The sequence below is a fragment of the Equus quagga genome, chromosome 20 (assembly GCF_021613505.1).
Source record: "Equus quagga isolate Etosha38 chromosome 20, UCLA_HA_Equagga_1.0, whole genome shotgun sequence".
NCBI lineage: Eukaryota > Metazoa > Chordata > Mammalia > Perissodactyla > Equidae > Equus > Equus quagga.
This window is the reverse complement of record NC_060286.1, coordinates 12,651,647-12,669,822: the sequence shown is the minus strand read 5'-3', so window position 1 is coordinate 12,669,822 and position 18,176 is coordinate 12,651,647. Positions and strand designations below refer to the sequence as shown.

The window sequence follows — 18,176 nt, the reverse complement described above, 5'->3', positions numbered from 1 at the left end:
CCAGCAAACCCCAGGTCGCTGAGGTAGAGCGTGCAAACTTAACTACTACACCACCGGGCTGGCCCCTCACATTAACTTTCAGAGAAATATCACTTTGGTAGAAGTGTAGAGGATTGACTGAAGGATGGTAATGAGACCAGTTTGAGGGCAACTGTAAAAAATGGGGTCCTGAACTAAGACAGTGAGAATGAAGAAAAGTCATATTAAAGAAATATGTGGTTTATAAAATTACTATAATTTGGTGTCTATATTTCATATAGCAGGGCAAAAAGAGGAGACAGGAAGAAGAGAAGTAGGAAATAGTCGTAGTAGTAACAACCACAACTATGACATTTTTTGAGCACTTACGTGCCAGACAATATTGCAAGCACTTTATACAGTATTCACTCATTTAATCCTCATTACTACTCTAAAAGTAGGTCTAAATATGCCTGTTTTGTAAATGAGGAATGGGGATGGAAGCAGGCCTTGAAGATAAGATGGAGGAATAAGAAAGAGGCCACATGAACCAAAGACAGAAAAGTACAAAGTGTGGGAAAAGTACAAATAAGGCTAGTTGAACTAAAGCAGTCAGCTTATAAAAGAGAACAAAGTCAGCTTGTACAACAGAATAGTGGCTACAAAATTCGACTGGGTCCAACTTATGAAAGGCCTTGATTCTCAAGGCAGTAAGAAAGCCATCAGAGATTTAGAAAAGAGAGGTGATTTGTACATACACTTAATTGAGCATTTACCCCCGCTAGGTACTAGGTGTACAGAGATAGGATCTCTGCCCATTAGTCTATCAATCAAAATGTCCTACAGAGATCCAGAAATTAATGCGTCCAGAATTAAACTCATATTTCCCTTTAATCCACTCATATTTTCCTTGATCTTCTTTCTCCATTCTCGATTCTAATTAATGCCACTATATCCACACAGTTACCCAACACAGCACAATGTTTAAGAGAACAGTCTCCAGAATCAGAGTGTCTAGGACCTAATCCTTGCCTACTCTCCTTTTAAGTCTCAACTCAAATACATCCTCCTCTGGATTCCCATGACTCCCCAAACTGGATATGTGTCTCCTCTGGAATCCCACAATGCCTGTCACATCTCTAATCAAACTGGACTACAGTTATTTGTACCTCTGTCAGTCTGTCCCATTAGACTAGGAGCCCTTGGAGTCAGAAACCAGCCTGACTCATCTCTGCATCTGTGACATTGCCCAGCACAGGGCCAAGCAAACAGGGGTCTTCAGAATACGAACCTAGGCAATGTGACTCCAGGGTCAGTAACTTTTGGTCACTAGGTAGATGGCAAAGTCGTTAACTAGGATGGAGAATACAGGAGAAGGAGAATTAGATAGAAGGGGAGAGAATTAAAGGGTAATACGGGTTTAGTTTTGGACACATTAATTTCAAGGTGACTATAGGTCATATAGGTAAATGATCTAACCAGCAGGGAATCGATCTTACTCATCTCTATAGCCCTGCTCTCTTGTAAGGGATCAATGCTTTATTAAGTATATGGGCAAATCATTCCTCCTCTGATGGCTTTCATATTGCCTAGAGAAGAGAGTCCACACTCACAAGGTAAATTCAAATTTTCTCACTGTATCTTTTACTACTTTCCTGCACAAGCCTTCTAAGTTAGCTTCCTCATTTGTGCGAATCCCATATCTTTCTTCCTTCCTGCCCAAATGCCTTATAAAATAAGAAGTACAAACTACTTCCTTCTCCTTTCATCTTCTCCTACCACAAGACCTTACTCCTTCAAGAAATGTTTCCAGATCACCTTGGTTAAGTCATGACCTCACCATGCAACACTCCAAAAGACTTTATAATGCTCACAAGTTAATTCACGAGGGCCATGAAAGATTCGCAAGTTCTTCCAGGATCAAAAAAACATTAGGCCATGCCCTATAGTTTTACCATTAAGATCATTATAATTTTTAAACAGGCAAACCATGAATAGTCTAGCTCATATATGTAGTTAATATATATCAATAAACAATGAAAGAGTCTCAGCCCAAAGGCATTATACTCTCCCTCTCCAAAAAACAAAAAAAAATTCTTTGATAATTCAGAATCTGATAAATGACTGAACTAGAGAATCACCTCCTTATATGTAAATAAAAGATTGTCTTATGCAGATAATGTAGTTACAAGTTGCTGGCCCTCTCTTCTCAATCCTCTAATTAGAAATAAATTGTTTTTAAAATGCCTCAAAGACCCACATTTCAAATCCTCATCAGAGTCCCAGCTCATACCCCAGCACCGTGAAAAAAAAAACATAAAAGAAAAATTAAAAAATAAATCAAAACTGTTTACAGAGTCCACAAAGCAAAAAAAGGAATTTTTCAGGTTAGCAGGCCAAAGCTGTTTGAACGCTAACTTCAAACTAGTTGGGGAGAAAGGGCTTTGCTTATGTAAATTGGCTATAGGAGATGGGGTTAAAGGAAGCTAAACAAGCTTCAAATGAGTACAAATGATTGAGACTGGAGGGCCTGAAACAACCTGAAGTACAGAGGCCCACTGAAAACTCCACACCTGGAAACAGAACCGTTCGTGCAAGAGCTGGGGAACATGACAGGTTAGCAGGAAGACAATTTCGTATATAATCAGTATCCTAATTTTTAGGCAGAGGGAAATGTAAAACATACACTTCATATGCATAAACATGGTTGGTCTATACTAGTGTCCAGAATTCTAGATTTTTTTTCAATTCATCCTTCCTCCCCTTCTCCCACAAGTAATGCCCTTTGACCAGCAGCTGGGAAGTCTCATTTTAAGTGATCAGCATTCCTCTGACATTCTAAGAAGTTGGACTATTTGTCTCCATAGAAACAGCTTTGTCAGCTAACACAAGATTCAGGCCAAGAATAGTGAAAAGAACTTACATTATGCAAACTGGAAAGACTTTATCTATTATCCTCTTAGTTTCTCTTCTCTGGTTTTTCAAAGAACTCAGGCTAACTTTCTTACTCTGTAAAATAGAAAAGAGACAATCAAGTGTAAAAGTCTGTAGTGTTTTTTACAGGGAGGGAGTGGGAGAGAAAGGATAATTCAGTATGATAACCAATTCTGCTTGCAGACAGCTAGGATTTCTTAGTATGAAGTAAAAACGAACCCCCCCTACAATCTCTAATGGACATCAAGTAAAATCACTGTATAGAAATCAGCGATGAGAAATAGGTAAATATAACTTGTTTTAAAGCTTTTTAAAAAGAGTACGACCCTTTTGCAGAGTATTTTAAATGACACTTTTTGACTTTTGGTTAAGGCTCAAACAAAAATGCAAGTTTTTAGTTTTTTCTTTGTTTTAAGTACAACTTCTGGATCAATTTTAAACATTTTGAATAGTTTATGATGCCAAGAAGATAAGAAGTTTAGGATCCAAAATAAATTTCACAGACAGGAACCACAATTACTTCAGAGGCGGAAATGTTGATGTTACATTGAAGACCAAGACAGAAGAGGATCCTGTCCTAATGGACTTACATTCTGGTAGGGTAACAGATGCTAAAAACCAAACACACAATAAGATGACTTCATATAAAGGACTATAGAGAAAGTAAAACATGGTAATATAGACAATGATGTTTGGAAGGGACAACATTAGATAAAATGGCCAGGAAAGGCCTACTTTAGGAGGTGATATTTGAGCTGAAACTTGAATGACAAAAAAATGAGTCAGCTGTGGGAAGATCCAGAAATAAAGGGTTCCAGGTTGAGGGAACGGAAAGTACATTTCTGTATGGATGTCACTAGGAATCTTAATTTCAATATATCCCAAACTGACCTCAACTTCTTCCCTATTACTGTTAATTATACCACTATCTCAAACATCTCTGTCTTCAAGCCCTATTATCCAATCAGTTGCCAAGATGCGTTGATTCCACAGGGGTTTTAGAATTCATTGAAGGGTAGCAGAATATGCCACTGAAAGATGCTGTTTAGGAGAATAAAAAGGCAAGCTAAAAAAAAGGGAGAAATGTTTGCAAAATATTTATGTCCATGATAAATATTCTTACAACTCAGTAAGTCAAATAACCCAAATTTTAAAATTAGGGCAAGAGATTTAACCACTTCACCCAAGATAGACAAATGGCAAAAATAAGCATTTGGAAAGATACTCAACATCAGTAATTGTTAAAGAAAATGCAAATTGAAACCACAATGAGATACCGGCATAATGATAGAGAAAAATCAACGGAATAGAACTGAGAGTCCAGAAATAAATCCTCACATTTACAGAAAGCTGATTTTCAACAAGGGTGCCTAGACAATTTAATGGGGGAAAAAAAAGTTTCTTCAGCAAATGGTGCTAGGACAATTGGATATCCACATGCAAAAAATGAGGCTGGACTCTTACCTAACACTATATACAAAAATTAACTCAAAATGGATCAAGGACGCAAATGTAAGAACTAAAGTGATAAAATTCTTAGAAGAAAACATAGGCATAAATCTTCATGACCCTGGATTAGGCAATGGTTTCTTAAGGTAGTAACATCAAAAGCACAAGAAACAAAAGGAAAATACATAAATTAGACATCAAAATTAAAAACTTTATGCTTCAAAGGACACCATCAAGAAAGTGAAGAGGGGGGCTGGCCCCGTGGCCGAGTGGTTAAGTTCGCGCGCTCTGCTGCAGGCGGCCCAGTGTTTCGTTGGTTCGAATCCTGGGCGCGGACATGGCACTGCTCATCAAACCACACTGAGCCAGTGTCCCACATGCCACAACTAGAAGGACCCACAACGAAGAATACACAACTATGTACCGGGGGGCTTTAGGGAGAAAAAGGAAAAAAATAAAATCTTTGAAAAAAAAAAAAGAAAGAAAGTGAAGAAGCAACAAAAGACCTCACATAGCTAAAGGAATCCTGAGAAAAGAGAACAAATTTGGAGGCATCATACTCCCTGACTTCAAAATGTACTACAAAGCTATAGTATTCAAAACAGCATGGTACAGGCACAACAACAGACACACAGATCAATGGAACAGACTTGAAAGCCCAGAAACAAAACCGCACATCTACAGACAGCTAATCTTCAACAAAGGAAGTAAGAACATACAATGGAGACAGTCAAGTCTCTTCAATAAATGGTGCTGGGAAAACTGGACAGCCACATGCAAAAGAATGAAAATAGACCATTATCTTTTGCCATATACAAAACTTAATTCAAAATGGATCAAAGACTTGAAGGTAAGACCTGAAAACATAAAACTCCTAGAAGAAAATATAGGCAGTACACTCTTTGACATCAGTCTTACAAGGATCTTTTCAAATACCATGTCTACCCGGGCAAGGGAAACAAAAGAAAAAATTAAAAAGTGGGACTTCATCAGATTAAAGAGCTTCAACAAGGCAAAGGAAACCAGGAACAAAATGAAAAGACAACCCACCAACTGGGAGAAAAATACTTGCAAATCATATATCTGACAAGGAGTTAATCTCCAAAATATATAAACAACTCATACAACTCAACAAGAAAAAAACAAACACCACGATCAAAAAATGGGCAGAGGATATGAACAGACATTTTTCCAAAGAAGATATACAGATGGCCAGTAGGCACATGAAAACGTTCAACATCACTAATCATTAGGGAAACGCAAATCAAAACTACAATGAGATATCACCTTACCCCCATTAGAATGCCTGTAATCACCAAGACAGAAAACAAATGTCGGAGAGGATGTGGAGAAAACGGAACTCTCATCCACTGCTGGTGGGAATGCAAACTGGTACAGCCACTATGGAAAACAGTATGCAGATTTCTCAAAAAATTAAAAATAGAAATACTATATGATCCAGCTATCCCACTACTGACTACTTATCCAAAGAACTTGAAATAAACAATTCAAGAATTATGCACCCCCTATGCTCCTTGCAGCATTACTCACAATAGCCAAGATGTAGAAGCAATCCAAGTGCCCATCAACTGATGAATGGATAAAGAAGATGTGGTATATATACACAAGGGAATACTACTCAGCCATAAACAAAGAAAAATCATCCCATTTGCAACAACATGGATGGACCTTGAGGGTATTAGGTTAAGTGAAGTAAGCCAGACAGAGAAAGACAACCTGTAAGATTTCACTCATGTGGAAGATAAACTAAGACATGGAGAAAGAGAATAAATTAGTGGTTACCAGAGGGGAAGGGGGTTAGGGATGGGCATAAGGTGTAAAGGGGCACATTTATATGGTGACTGACAAATGATAATGTACAACTGAAATTTCACAATTCTATAAACTATTATGACCTCAATAAGAAAACAAGATAGAAAGTGAAAAGACAATCCACAGAATGTGAGAAAACTTTTGCAAATCATATATCTGATAGGGGACTTGTATTTAGAATATATAAGGAACTCTTACAACTCTGTAGTAAAAAGATGAATAGTCTTATTGAAAAATGAGAGGAAGATCTGAATAGACAGTTCTCCAAAGAAGATATACAAATGGGCTTAAATAAGCACATGAAAAGATATTCAACATTACTGGCCATCAGAGAAAAGCAAATCGAAACCTCAGTGAGATACCACTTAACACCCAGTAGGATGGTGAGGATCAAAAAGACAGATAAGTGCAGGGGCTAGCCCAGTGGCACAGCAGTTAAATTTGTGCACTCCGCTTCAGTGGCTCGGTGTTCACCAGTTTGGATCCCAGGAATGGACCTACACACCACTTATCAAGCCATGCTGTGGCAGGCATCCCACATATAAAATAGAGGAAGATGGGCACAGTTGTTAGCTCAGGGCCAATCTTCCTCAGCAAAAAAAAAAGAGGATTGCCAATGGATGTTAGCTCAGGGCCAATCTTCCTCAGCAAAAAAAAGAGGACTGGCAGTAGATGTTAGCTCAGGGCTAATTTCCTCAAAAAAAAAAAAAAGACAGATAAATGCTGATGAGGATGTGGAAAAACTGGAACCTTCCTACACTGCTGTTGGGAATGTCAAATGGTGCAGCCACAGTGAAAACAGTCTGGCAATTCCTCAAAAGGCTAAACACAAAGTTACGACACACCCCAGCAATTCCAATGCTAGGTACACACCCAAGAGAAATGAAAACATATGTCCATACAAAAAATTTGTACAAGGACCAGCCCCATGGCCGAGTGGTTAAGTTTGCACGCTCTGCTTCAGTGGTCCAGGGTTTCGCCAGTTTGTATCCCGGTGTGGACATAGCACCGCTCATCAAGCCATGCTGAGGCGGCATCCCACGTGCCACAGCTAGAAGGACCCATAAGTAAAAATACACAACTATGTACTGGGGAGAAAAGGAAAAATAAAATCTTAAAAAAAAATTGTACAAAAATGTTCATAGTAGCATTATTCATAATAGTCAAAAAGTGGGGAAAAAATCCAAATGTCCACCAACTAATAAATGGATAAATAAAATATAGATCCATAATAAAATATTATTGGGCAATAAAAAGAAATAAAGCATTGATACATGCTACATCATCAGTGAACCTTGAAAATAGAAGTGAGAGAAGCCAGTCACAAAGGACCACATACTGTATGATTCCATTTATGAAATGTCCAGAATTGGCAAATCTAGAGACAGAAAGAAGATCAGTGGTTGCCCAGAGCTGGTGGGGGCAGGGATGGGCGTGAGGAGGATTATTGCTAAGGGTGCAGGTTTCTTTTGGGGGGTGATGAAAATGTTCTAAAACTGACTGTGGTGATGACCGCACAACTCTGAATATACTAAAAGCCACTGACTTGTACACTTGAAATAGATGAATTGTATGGTATGTGAATTGTATCTCAATAAAACTGTTAAAAAAAGGCAATGAAATACCATTTCAAACATATCAAAAATACTATTATAAAATACAATGGCTAAAACTAAAAAGACTGACAATACTAAGCATTGGAGAAGATGTGGAGAAACTGAAAACTTCATACAATACTGGCAAGAATGTAAAATGGTAGTTGGTTTGGCAGTTTCTTTTTTTTAAGATTTCATTTTTCCTTTTTCCCCCCAAAGCACCCCTGGTACATAGTTGTCTATTTTAGTTGTGGGTCCTTCTAGTTGTGGCATGTGGGACGCCACCTCAGCATGAGTTGATGAGCAGTGCCACTGTCCGCGCCCAGGATCCAAACTGGTGAAACCCTGGGCCACCGAAGCAGAGCACGAACTTAAACACTCAGCCACGGGGCTGGCCCTCGCAGTTTCTTAAAAAGTTAAACATAGCCTTATGATATAACCCAGAGAATCCACTTACGAGAAATAAAAACATATTTTTATTTGTAAAAATCACAAAGATTTGTATGGAACATTCACAGATTCATTATTAACTTAAAATTGGATACAATCCAAATATCCTTCAGCTGGTGAATGGACAAATAAAAATATAGAATACTATTCAGTAATAAAAGAGAATGAACTATTGATATATGCAACAACATGGAGGCCTCAAAAACACAATGTCAGACATAAGAGTACATATTGTATGATTCCATTTATATGACATTTCTAGGAAAAACAAAACTAGCACTGTTAGAGAAAGCAGTTTGCCGGTTTCCTGCAGCTAGGGGTGGGAGCAGAAATTGGCTACAAAAGGACATGAGGGAGTTTTTTTAGGTGATGGAACTGTAATAAAACCAGATTTCAGTCACACCTGCATGAGGATATAATTTTACTAAAACTCAAACTGTACCAGTAACGTGAATTTTACGGAATGTAAATTATACCTCACTAAGGTTGTTTTTAAAGCGTATCAAATTGAACACTTAAAATTAGTGAATTTTCATGTAAGTTATACCTATTGAGCTGATTTTAAATTATACACTTAAAACGGCATCTTATTACATGTAAATTATATCTCAACAAAACCAATTTGTTAAGAAAAGACCATTGTATATTTCAAAAACAAGTCATATACTCACATCACATTGAAAATCCTATTTACTCAATAAATGTTTAACTCTACATAAATTTCAGTTTCCAACAATGAATGACCCACACATCATCTTCAGAGAAGGACCCCAGCTATAACCAAAATTAAGTAAATATATGTCAAATTTTAAATATATTTGGGCTAGTCATGCAAGGTGTTAGCTCAGAAATTATTAATGAAAACAATTTAAACAAAAATATTTAGACTCTAAAGATTTAATTGAAAAACTAGATTTTCAATTATTCTTTAAATTACAGAAAACTAAAATTTTTAAAAATATTTTTAAAATAAAAAAATCATATATTTGAAGTAAAATTAACTTGTTTAACTCAATTGGTGCAACGTAAAAGAAAAAATTTTTAAGCTATTAAACAGATTTATACAACTGACAAATCAAGCCCCTTAAATTAAGAAAAAAGACCAAGTGTAAATGTCCCGGGTTTATTTTTTAATGGAACGTCCTGAGAAGTCATATACTAAGGGCAATTCTAAAATTCTACCTAGTTCATGGTTTAGGTTTCAGACAGAAGTACCTTTATTTATCATCCAGATAATCGCATTCCAAAGAAGTCACTGCTATCCTCACAGCTTTAAAGCTAACTGTATTTCGGATGCAGTACACCAGATAAATTTGTAAAGACTAGAAGCAAAATTCTCTTAATTGAAAAAAGTCTTCAAAGTAAAAGTCAAATAAGTAAACATTTCAAAGGGAAGTAGGGGTAACATAATTTAAAGCCACACAAATCATCTGCCCTGACAGAAAAAGAATGTTATGATTCCTGAGGCTCGATTCAATTGATATCAACAAGGCACTGTCATTAGCTTAGAAGACACATCTTTCTCAGATGTAAACTTTCAGAAACTTAGCAGCTTTGAACATTCCTGGCAAAATTGTATATAAAACACACGTACAATGGAAAGATTTAATTGACAAGTTCCTATTTTACACCATGATTCTAGGTCATACATTTGCCTTGACACAAAAATAAAAATAGGACAACATGGGAAAATACTTCTGTGTTTAAAATTTGTTGAGGGGCCGGCCCGGTGGTGCAGCAGTTAAGAACCCACGTTTCGTTTCTCAGGTTTGCCAGTTTGGATCCCGGGTGTGGACATGGCACTGCTTGGCACACCATGCTGTGGTAGGCGTCCCACATATAAAATAGAGGAAGATGGGCACGGATGTTAGCTCAGGGCCAGGCTTCCTCAGCAAAAAGAGGAGGACTGGCAGTAGTTGGCTCAGGGCTAATCTTCCCCAATAAATAAATAAATAATAAAAAAAAGTTTGTTGAACATCTATATCCTAAAATATTCATTTACCAAAGTTTATCAAAGATTTATTTACAAATTGTCACCCTGACTCTTCTGAAACATTTTTGGATTCAGTGGTTCTCAACCAAGGGTGATTTTTGCCTTTTCCTCGTCCCCATCAAGAGAATTGTGACAACCGCTAGACACATTTTTTATTGTGAGGACTGGGTTGAAGGTTGCTACTGGCATCTACTTAGCAGAGACGAGGGATGCTGCTAAACATGCACAGGACAGCCCCCATAACAAAGAATTATCCAGCCCAAAATGTCAATAACGCCAAAGTTGAGAAACCCTGAGTTATACTGGAATATTAACTAACCCAAAATTGAGGCATTCACTCATTCAATAATATTCAGGGGCCGGCCCGGTGGCACAGTGGTTAAGTTCGCACGTTCCGCTTCTCAGCGGGCCGGGGTTCGCTGGTTCGGATCCCAGGTGCGGACATGGCACCGCTTAGCACGCCATGCTGTGGTAGGCATCCCACATATAAAGTAGAGGAAGATGGGCACGATGTTAGCTCAGGGCCAGTCTTCCTCAGCAAAAAGAGGAGGACTGGCAGTAGTTAGCTGAGGGCTAATTTTCCTCAAAAAAAAAAAAAAACAAAACACAATAATATTCAATAAATTTCTCATACATTCAAGACAAAACTTTAAATAGCCAGGCCTCCTTTCTAACCACCTGATAGGATATTTTTGCTTACTCTGTTTCAACTCTTTTTCAAGTATTCTTGGTTTCCAAATAATAAATATCAAGGCTGAAAGACCCTTAAATATCATCTAATTCAGTGTTTTCCAAAATGTTCAGGAAGGGGAATTTAAGGGTCATCTTGGCAGTGGATGGGAAGATAAGAGCAGCTCACTTTTATCTTTCTTTTTAAGGTTCAAGGGAAAAAAATGCTAACTTAAATGTTTAAATAACAAAATAAACTTGGATCTGATGGAATTCCTCTTATTTTACAAATGACAAAGGAAGGTCCACAATATTTAAGTTACTTGCCAAGGTTATACAAATACTTAGCGGCAGAGATCAATAAACCCAGAAATTCAACAAGGTAATGATTGCCAACAGAATAGCAACAGAGTAAATGGAATAAAAACTACTGCCAAATAAATTGCCTTATCCTATATACTGGAACCTCATTGGGAAAGCAAACACTATTTTAGTAATATATTCTAGCATATGATACTTTCCCCACCATCAAACGCTTACAATCTAGCCAGAGAGACAAAACATGCACATAAAGTGGCAAATTAGTTACACTGAGTGGCCCAAAGACAGACTAAAAAAATGTATAAATATAGTTAATAGTTATAGCTAGTATTATTTACTAACTCTCTCTGTGTGAACATTGTACTACCATACTTTATATAATTAATCCTCAATCCTACAAGTTTAATCACTATTGTTATCCCCAATGATGAATGAGAAGACAGGTTTAAAGCAGCAAAGTATTCTGCCCAAAGAGCACCTCAAAATAAACACTCAGCAATTATAATAGGTACTCTTGTGGATATGGTTTCATGTTCAGTACACCATAAAATCCTTACACCATCTTTGAATGGTATTTTACAGAGGACAGAAGTAGAACGATTATTTAAATGGTTTGAGCAAGCAGTGGCGTGATAGTAGCAGTAGTGTAAGTAAAAGCAGTAGCACTGCTTGCCAAGCAGAGTGCCAAGAATTTCACATATATCATCTCATTCAACCCTTCCAGCTCCTCCAAGTTATCCTCAGTTTACAGATGTGCAAATCAAGTTTGCTGAGGTTAAGTTGCTTCCCAAGTCATGAAACTAAATGGCAGAGCCAAGCCTCATACCAAGTCTGTATGACTCCAGCATAGAAGCTCTTCACTTTTGTCGTTATTTTTATTTAGTCTTACCCAAAAATAAGAGAAGATAAACGTTTATTGATTATTAAGATTCTTAGTTTAGTGTTTTAAAGGGTACCTTCCCAACATTTTCCTTCACTTGTCCACAGAGATTCTCTCTTTTAAACAATGAAATTGTATGAAAAACACATTTACAGATCCAAATACCTAAGAGTCTCTTCTTGCTTTTTTATACCTAAAATTTAACTTTGGCCAAAAGTATTCCCAGGGACCAATGGGACTGCATAATGAATCATCATTCAACTCTTTCCTTTACAAATCTGGATATAACTCCGCTATGGTAGTACCTTGCAATATAAAGAAATGGTGGAGAAACAAGAAATCATCATTTTTTTTAACCAGATAATTAAGCTCCCTATATATAATATATATTATTCTCTGAAAATATATAATATTCTCTGAAGTGAAAAGTACTGTTTTGGGTCTTTTTTTTAATTCAGTGGGAAAATTCTCCATTTGCTTATATCAAGCACAAAGCTGAAGGTCTTTGGAGATATTCAAAACCAGACACTGCAGGAACTGGTTAAAAGCCAAACAGTATCAAAGATATCAAATGGTTGGTTACTTGAACTACCCCATTATCACCTTCAACAACTTGGTAATAAAAGATTAAGTGCATCCAAGAGGTCAGTAACATTTTTTTAAAAGGCACTAGGACAAAAGGTAACTTCTAACATTTTCAAACTGACTAGAAATGGATCTTTAAACATGTGGGATAAAATTACTTGCAATATGGCTTTCCAGTACACTGCTACCAATCAAGAACATATATGGCCTAGTTGGAGAACAAGAACAGTATTGATAAGGAACAGAGCCAGTGTAAGAGATAGAAGATAAAGGCAGAGTTGACTGTGTCCTAAACTAAATTGTTTGAATTTTCTCCTGCAACCAACAGGAGACTATGGGTTTCTGAGTAAAAAAAGAAGAACAAAAAACCAGCTTTTTAGAAAGTTAAATCTACTCTACACTGTAAGCAGAGCTGACTAGGGGAAATGTAAGTAGAGCAGCCAATAGAGACAATGTTTTAATACTATACGCATGAGAGGATAAAGGAAGTAGCAGAAGGAATGAAAAGGGATAATTTCAAACAATGGTTATTACAAAGGATGAGCTGACAGGATTTGGAAACTAGGAGCCAAATATAGTTCTGGAATATTGAGCATGACAACTGAAGTTATGTTACCTTAAAATAGGAAAATTCAGAGAATCAAGTTTTTCTCCCTCGGAGGGAAAGGAGAGGGATGGAGAGAACTGGAACGATGATAAATTCCATTTTAGAAGTACTCCATACATTTAAAGTGGAAATTTGGGGCTGTTAATTGCTAGGCAAGGAAACCAAAGAGGACAGGCCAGAAATGAAAATTTGTAAGTAATTTATACATTCATACCTTACATTGTAAAGCTTTTCAATTTCTATAGTAAATTCAAGCACATTATCTCATTTCATCTCCACAGTTGCCCTGAAACATAAGCAGGTCAGATATCCCCATTTTTCAGAAGATACGTAGCCAACGCACAGAGCTAGAAGTAACAGAACAGGAACTAAAATCGGTGAAGCCTTCTGTGGTTCCACAGCACTATGTTAGTTACATCTTTGTAAGATGATACCATGCTGATTAAACGCTTCCTTTCAAAAACCACATAATTACATCATTCTTTCACCTTTAAAATATGATTAGAGAAAATTCATCTTTTCTCCTCAATCGACTGCTTCATAAAATGAATTGTCATGTGATAACTGATTCCCCTGTTATGTATGTTATGTTAACAGACTACAAGTTTACTACAGCACCAGAGTGCAGCAGCATGACATCTCCTGCTCAAACTTTCTAAACACTCAGCCAAGCAGCAGACGTGGTCAAGTGCAGAAATTGTAGAAACGCCTGTGAATTTTCCTACTCATTTTGAAAAGCAAAACTAAACTACCAACATTCCTGTTTTCTAGCGGCATTTTAAAAATGTTATTCTGTACTCTATATTGTTCCAATTTCAGTATTAGAAGTACTGAATTTGCCAAAGTGAGCCATATGTCATACCCCGACAAACTGTTTTCAATAATAAAATGATAATTTATGGCTTAAAAAATGAATACCATAAAAATACAATAGACTAGCTCCTGTCTGATAAATTAGTTATCCCCCTGAGGTCAAATTTAACTACTGAAAATCCTAACTGCAATATCCCTAAATATGTTAATAACTAATTATACCAACTCCCTTCAATTCTCCCTCCATAATATCTCACATATACTCCCCAGCTTCTCCCTTCTCACACCACTACCTTAAATTATACGCACATTATCTCTTTCATGGGTTTTTGCACGAACTTCTTGACAGTTACCACAACCACGGTCTTTCTAGTCTCCCATCATTTTACACACTACTGTCAGATTAACTTTCCTGAAGCACAGCTATTATCATGACAGTGTCTCTTTTCAAGTTTTTGTTGTGTTTCCCCTCTTAAGCTACTGTTTACTAAGTAGCATTATGTACCATTCATTCACTGTGCTAAGCACCTAGTCTGCATTATCTCATTTAACCCTCACAACCATCTCCCGGTTAAATTCTGTAATTTACCTTAGCAAAGATAAATAACTTGTCCAATGTACAAGCTAAACGGCACAGCTGGACCTCAAACTGAAGTCTGACTCCAAGGCACTTTAACAGTTATTCTGGAGAACACATTTCAAATTCCTTAGCCTGACATTCAAATAGCTCCCCTCGACTTAGTCCTAGAATATAATTCTCCCTTTATTTCTCCCTCCCCTCTCTTCCAGGTCAAACTAGTTGCTATTTCTAGTACAAGCCCTGCAATTTCCCACCTCCACAGCTTTGACGTATTGTTTCTTATACCTGGAAAAAAAATCCTTTCTGTTCAATTCTTTATCTGTTAAAGTTTTCCCCTTCTAATAAGTGCCTTATGAAATCTTCCTTAATCCTGCGTGCTCCCATCCAAAACCTACCCTTCTGCAGTACTTAGTCGATGCCTCTGCTGTAGCATTTATTTATACATTTTATTCTCCCCATAAGTTATATTTCATTTTTTAGTTAAATCACTAATACATCCCCACACTCTCGAGTAGAAGAATCAATATACTTTCTAATGTACATATTCAAACAAATCAAGTAATCTATCAGTTTCATCTTTTTTTTTTTTTTAATTTTTAGTGACATTCCTTCTGAAGCCCTCCACTCTCCAGCTCTAAGCTGGATATTTTGTTTTTGCCCAGATCCATTCATCCTTCTCCACCTGCTCCAGGTCCAAGAAGGCTGACGTCTAGAGACTGCATTAACCCATATTCTCTTGTCCTCTGGTTTCCAGTGGGTTCAGCCAGAAGTAGCCACTGGGAGGCAGGAGAGAGTGGCTGGGTTCTTTATTCCCCCAGCTTCCTCCTGTGATTTGGCAGTTCCTCTAAGGCCACAGTTCTCACCAGGTGGCTCCTCGCCTACAGCAACAGCTCTTGTAAATTCCAGTGACTACTCCCTCCCTGTCCCTTCAGGCCTAGGCTTAGCAGGATTCCTGTTGTTACCAACTCTGGGATGCTTCAGCATCCCTTGTGAGTTCCCTTAACCCAACCCACACCTTTGTGAACAGTCTCTTCATTTAACGCTCTCCATTACTCGGGTTGATTTCTCCTTCCGTCTTCTGCATGTATCTGACAAAAATATGCTCGAATCTGAATTTATTCTCTAAGTCATCTTCAAGTGTTCGTCCTTATCCTAGCAAAGTCTTCTCACCTCTTTCTTCCTTCTTCATTTACTCCCTTCTCCTTGAGAGACCTCCAACAGCTTCCTAAGAAGAATATATGGAGGTAAATTTTTTAAGACCTTGATTTATGTGGTACTAGAGGAGATCACATCCTCTGTGAGTTATTCTTTGGCATACTCGCCCCCAATCTTAATTCTTCACAGCTTCTCGTGACTTCTGGCTCTGCCTTTTTTTGTCATTCTCCCCAAGGAAATATTAATAGTGAGAGTGACCCTTTTCTTCCAATTAGAGTAGAAAGAAAAAAAGGTAGTATAATTATGTAAAAATATTTACTTTGGGGCCCAGCCCCATGGCCAAGCAGTTAAAGTTCTACGTGCTCCACTTTGGAGGCCCAGGTTCACAGGTTTGGATCCCAGGCGTGGACCTAATCTACTCATCAGGCATGCTGTGGCAGTGTCCCACATACAAAAAAAATAGAGGAAGATTGGCATAGATGTTAGCCCAGGGCTAATCTCCCTCAAGCAAAAAAAAGAGGGGGATTGTCAATGGATGTTAGCTCAGGGTGACTCTTCCTCATCAAAATAAATAAATAAATAAATACTTTGGGATTTACTTTGGGATAAGGTTTTTGTGTGTCTGCGTAGAGTGACCAATCACATCCAGAGTTGGAAAGATATAGGAAAACAGACATTATGTACTATTGACTCTATATCAGAACAATGTTATAGAGGACAATTTTGCAGTACCTACCAAAAATTTAAAATAAACTTTTGATCTATCAATTCCTTTTCTGGAAATTTATCTTATAAAGTTTATTTTAAACAATTTGGGTACGTTAATTTAATTTTTCAACTATAAACTTAACAAAATCTAAATACGGATCAAGTATTTCCAATGAAAATTTATCATTCTAATTGAGATATGCCATCATGTAAAATACACACCAGATTTCAAAGATTCAGCTATGGAAAAAATGAATGTAAAACATGTCATCAATATTTTTAGTTTTTAACTCGTGCAGATGGTAATTTTTTAATACATTTTTACACATTGTGTTAAATAAAATATAGTATTAAAATGAATTTCACCTGTTTAAGATTTTTTAGTGTGGCTATTAGAGCATGGAGCTCTATATAAACTGACAATGGAACAAAGGCAAATGAATAAAGCAAGCTTCAGAATAGTTTTTATATACAATCTCACTTTTAAAAATGTACATAAAAGATACATTTATAAAGTTATTGAGAAAAAACCTGGAATAATATACACAATATTGTTTTCACTTAGTATCTCTGAAAAGTAAGGATAACGGACCTCTCGGGTATTACTTTCTGCTTATATTTCTGTACCATTTGGATATATTACAAAATATGGACCAAAAAAAGTCTTACTTTCATAATTTGGGGGAAAAACACACAGATATTACTTTTTTGAAAGAAATAAATAGAAACTTTAAATTATAACTACCTTCTTAAAGTCTATAAAAATTAGCAGCAGCAACAAAGCTCTTTCAAGAGTTCTGGAATCTTTAGACAAAAAGAGGTAATCAAAGTATTATCCCAGGTGCCAGCCCCGTGGCCGAGTGGTTGAGTTCGAGCGCTCTGCTTTGGCCGCCCAGGGTTTTGCTGGTTTGGATCCTGGGCGCAGACATGGCACCACTCATCAAGCCACGCTGAGGCAGCATCCCACACAGCACAACCAGAAGGACCTACAACTCAAATATACAACTATGTACTGGGGGGCTCTGGGGAGAAAAAGAAGAAGGGAAAAAAAAAAAAGAAGATTGGCAACAGATGTTAGCTTGGGTGCCAATCTTTAAAAAAAAAAAAAAATTATCCCTAAGGCCCTAAACAATTTCAGAAACAATGCAACAATATATAAGAATTTCTAAATAAAGCACTTAAGCAATCATTAGGATCATGACTCTGGTAGTCAGGACTTCCTCTACCACACAAAAATAAATATACTACATCTTTCATTTGAAAATGAGATGAGGGGCTGGCCCTGCAGCCAAGTGGTTAAGTTCTAACACTCTGCTTCAGCGGTCCAGGGGGTTCGTTGGTTCGGATCCTGGACACAGACCTAGGCACCACCCATGAAGCCATGCTGTGGCAGTATCCCCCATAGAAGAACCAGAATGACCTACAACTAGGAGATACAACTATGTACTGAGGCTTTGGAGAGGAAAAATATTTAAAAATGAAACAAAACCAGTTTACCAAAGGAATAAGAGCAAAAGGGACCACCAACACTTTAAAATATAGTAAGTCAGGTCCATTATGATTGAACCAATTCTTTCATCATGTTAATAACTCACAACGACAAACTCTCAAAGAATCTTAATTCCAAACTCACAAGTCTATTGCTT

The 18,176-nt window shown here is 37.2% G+C and overlaps 1 protein-coding gene across 3 annotated transcripts in view; it reads right to left on the bottom strand.

The window, feature by feature from the left end:
* The window catches only part of PALS1 (protein associated with LIN7 1, MAGUK p55 family member), an 87,538-nt gene that overhangs the window by 56,449 nt on the left and 12,913 nt on the right, over positions 1-18,176 (bottom strand). For all 3 annotated transcript variants that reach the window (XM_046647839.1, XM_046647840.1, XM_046647838.1), the window contains exon 2: positions 2,882-2,967. The gene's annotated coding sequence lies outside the window, so the exon portion shown is untranslated. The remainder of the gene's footprint in view (positions 1-2,881; positions 2,968-18,176) is intronic.